At 42.3% G+C, this 4,388-nt stretch overlaps 1 protein-coding gene across 2 annotated transcripts in view; it reads right to left on the bottom strand.

Annotated features, from left to right (window-relative positions):
- Positions 1-4,388, bottom strand: part of FARP1 (FERM, ARH/RhoGEF and pleckstrin domain protein 1) — a 281,209-nt gene that overhangs the window by 238,357 nt on the left and 38,464 nt on the right. The gene's annotated exons all lie outside the window — the stretch shown is intronic.

Raw genomic sequence — 4,388 nt, 5'->3', positions numbered from 1 at the left:
CAGATAACACTTTTTTAGCTATCACCTACCTAGCTGGGAAGGAAACGGACTCTGCAAATTTCCTATCAGTCAACCTAGATTTTACTTCTAATAAGTTGGGAGACAGAAAAGGAACAAAATAAACAGAGTTAAAGACCTTGAGACTGGAGCTTCTTCAAACACTGACTTACAATGAATGCACCTCTAGAAAGACCAGCCTAAGAAAAAGTGAATTTGTTCAGAGTTTTACCATTTCCTAAGATGACACAGGTATACAACATAGAAATAGGATTCATTTTAAAAGGCTTACACAGTAATTGTTCCTATGTCAAAGCAAAATGACCTTATAGAAAAAAAGAAAAATGTTAAAAAGAAGTGGGAATCGCTTTAATCCTACTCCTACAATTCTTCAGCAGACCAGCTCAAAAAGAGACAAGTTAATACAAAAAGCTATTACAGACAGGGTCAAGGAAACCAAAGGCACCAAGGACGAGAGGAACTGCCAGTGTTGACAGCGAAGGACAGAAGATGGGGCAAATTTTGGTTACTAAGTGCAGACATTTCTAGTAAAGAAATGGGGAGACAGAACTTACACAAGAAAATAAAAAAAAACTAAACTTTTTAGTACGATCCGCAACATTTTTGTTAATAAAAATCACCAACATCAACTGTTGTTTCTGAAATTGTGATAATACGCTATCTACGTGTGAAATCGTTCCTGAGGATCTGAAAATACAAATGTAAAATGTATTTATTACATTAGCCTTTGAACTAGTTTGTAAATTGAAAATTCAACTATGCCCAACTTGAGAAGCAGCCGTAACAGGCATGGTAAACAGTCTCCCTATTGAATATGTATTTAATTTGACTACACATTGAGTTAGGGAATGTCTATTCCTACAATTTACATAATCTGGTTGGCTGATTTATCATTTACTCAAATCCCTTTCTGCACTGCTCATTATAATACCAGGCTTCTATTTTTTTTTTTCCTCAGCAAGTAGCCCATGATGAGTATAATATCAGGTTTCTTAGCAGAATCTCTAATTATCCTCTCATCACCGAAAGCAGTTACTGTCTGCCTGTGACAATAACCAAGGTGTGGCTAGAAAATGAAAAGGCATCTTCTGTGAACTTGGCTCGAAATGGACCATGGTAATTTAAGTAGACAGAGGACATGTATTGAAGAATGTATGAAAAATTCAAAGTCTTACATTTATTTTAAATGCTTTCCCCATGCTGTTGCTGTTGTGTAATGACAAAACTCCTTTTTTTTTTTTTTTAAGACAGTCTCACTCGGTTGCCCTGGGAAGAGTGCCATGACATGATAGCTCACAGCAACCTCAAACTCTTGGGCTTAAGTGATCCTTTTGCCTCAGCCTCCCAAGTAGCTGGTACTATAGGCACCTGCCACAATGCCCAACTATTTTTTTTTTCCTGTTTTTAGTAGAGAGAGGGTCTAGTTCTTGCCAAGGGTAGTCTTAAACTTCTGAGCACAAGTGATCCACCAGCCTCAGCCTCCCAAAGTGCTAGGATTACAGGTGTGAGCCACCGCACCCAGCCACTCCAATCATTTCTGACTATCACAGCCTTAAGAAGCCTGCCTCAGCTGCCTGATATACTTAAAGCCCTGCAGAGAGCAAGAGTTCAAGCCCTTGTCCACTGTGTACACCCTGACCTTACTCCTGGTTAATGAGAATGTCCCCATCAGAAAGCACCCATGGGCCACCTGGCCCTGGCCATCCCCTAGGACATTAAGGGAAGTGGCCCAGCATCACAGGACAGGTAGAAGTGCTCTCTGCCCAACCCTGTGGCCAGGGACACTGGAAGCAGAGGGAAGCCTGCCACCTGCAGAACTGGCAAGCTTCCATGGGCCTTATCAGTTTGCAGTTGCAACCTCAGAAACATCCTGGTTCAAGAGGCCAAAGATTGACCCCACCACATAAAAGGTCAATCAGTGTCCTTTAGAGGATACGTGTGGGCATTTGGTGTAGTGGGTGTCCAGGACCCTAATTCCTGTTTCTCACCACAAGGAGCTGGGGAGGAAGACTACTCTGGGACTCAAGGGTGTGCTCCCAGGGCAGAAACTGAAGACAGCTCAGCCTCCACCTTCCTCAGAACCGCAAAGTCAGGTGCCCTCAGGTCCACCTGGGCATCTCTGAAAGCAGCCAAAGCACTGACAGCAGCATTTATTTAAGCCTTCAAGATCTCCTACCCTCACCTCCATATCTAGAAACTTCATTCTTTCAACAGGTATTTATGGAGCCGTCTTTCTTATAAAAACTACTTTCGATGCTCAGGACAACTCTGTGAACAAGAGTCCCTGCTCACATGCGTGCTGCTGAGATGCAAAAGACATCCAGACCTGGTAGAAGAGGCCACACACCCCGAGCGATGACCAAGGGCCACGGCCACAAGCACGTGGGCAATGCTGCCAGCCGACGTTCAGCACGGGGGAGGCTGCGCCTGTCCAAAGGAACCTTAGAGCTGTGAGAATATTTGTTCTGACAATTTGGAATCACAGATTGGAACACTTTCCCCCAGGACTTTTATTTTCTGTCTCTCAAGTCACAAATAATTGTCTTAATAATTTGACTAAGCCCCTAAAGAAGGTTTAATGGATATATCTTAAATGTCATATTTAATAGCATGTTTAATATAAGGGTTAAAAGGTGACAGATAAAAATTGAACAAGACTCTGGTTACAGAAATTACATCCACAAAAGGAAAATGGGAATTGAGACGACCAACTTTACATCCCTCCATCAGCCCTCGGCATTAGATTACTGATTTCAACAGCCACATGGATTTTGTGACTACAGTCTTCAGGTCCCCTTGGTAATCCACCCGATGGCCCAGATTAAATGTTTTCAACTGAACTACAACCACGTGACTCTGCTACTGAAAGCCTTCCATGGCCCTCCATTACCTACAAAATTGGACAAATCATTTAGACTGACATTCAAGCCCCTATAAGGTGACACAGACTTACCTTTCCAGACTTTGTCTATGTCTCTTCAGGGCACCCAGCCTCCTTTCCTTACCTCTGCCTGGATCATCCTTCCCCAAATCTCCACATGGCAACACTTTTTGTTCTTTTATTAAAGATGACCTCAAATGCCATGAAGCTTTCCCTGTTCCCCTCCATTTGAGAGCTCAGAGCATCCTGTGTTTCTCTTCTGGCATTTATCAGACTGCATATGACACCTTATGATAACACCTGAACTCTTAATTGGGCTATCACATTACACTGCAGACAGTCACATCTACGTATGACCTGGTGAAAAAATGTCATCATGAAAGAGAAAGCTCCTAGAAAGACATACTATCTGCCTGGGAAGAGATACAATCAAATCAGAGCAATAATTCTGGGAAGATTAATATAGTTTCCAGGTCAAAAAATTTATGCATGCGCTATGTAAAACAGGGTGGCAATACCTCCAAAATATTAGACGTAGAATTACCACGTGAACCAGCAATTCCACTTCCGGGTATATTCACACCTCAAGGAAGTAAATAGGGACTTGAACAGGTATTTGTTCATCCACAGTCGTAACAGCTTTATTCTCCACACCAAAAGGTGGAAGCAACCCAAGGTGTCCATTGGCAGATGAGTGGATAAACACAACGTGGTGTTCACATACAATGGAATATTATCCAGTCTTTAACAGGAAATTCTGACATATTGCAGCCTGGAGAACCACGAAGAGATGATGCTAAGTGAAACACGCCAGCCACAGAAGGACAGGGTGATGCACATGAAGTACGAATATCCAGCGTAGGCAGATGCAGAAGGATGGAAAGCAGGACGGTGGGTACCAGGGGTTGGTGGGGACAAAATGGGGAGTCAGTGTTTAATGGGAACAGCGTTTCTGCTGGGGAAGACGACCAATTCTAGAGATGGATGGATGGTTGTACAACATTAAATACATACTAAATGCCACTGAGAACGGTTAAAATGGTAAATCTTACATATATTTTACCATCACAACAAAAGAAGATAACTGCATAAATGTCACAGAATCGAAATCATCTGGAATATGTTAAAAGGGTCCTGAAGGAAGATAGAGTGCTTTTCAGGAATAGTATCCAACAGAAAGGTGCTATCCTATTCCAAATGCCAAGACATTGTATAGCAGAGCGTCTGATTATTTCCCCAAATATTCTGATCACATGGGAACCTTAAACAGAAACCAAGCCACCCAAGCAGAGAGAGATTCAGAGCCAAACTGGATCTGAACTCACCACAGGGAGCTGTACCATACTAACCCAGGACCTGAGGGCTTTACTTTCTTTACTTACCCTGTCAGGCACTTTTTAAAAATTCAAGAGTTCTTCCTGGTGGTATGCTGGAAGAAGTTTGTAAGAGCTCATGAGCCCCACTGATAAATTTTTAGGAATTTTTTTTT

This window comes from Otolemur garnettii, unplaced genomic scaffold, assembly GCF_000181295.1.
Source record: "Otolemur garnettii isolate 467f Iridium unplaced genomic scaffold, OtoGar3 scaffold00034, whole genome shotgun sequence".
Classification (NCBI taxonomy): domain Eukaryota; kingdom Metazoa; phylum Chordata; class Mammalia; order Primates; family Galagidae; genus Otolemur; species Otolemur garnettii.
Note: the sequence above shows the minus strand (reverse complement) of the source record. Positions and strands in the feature narration are given on the sequence as shown.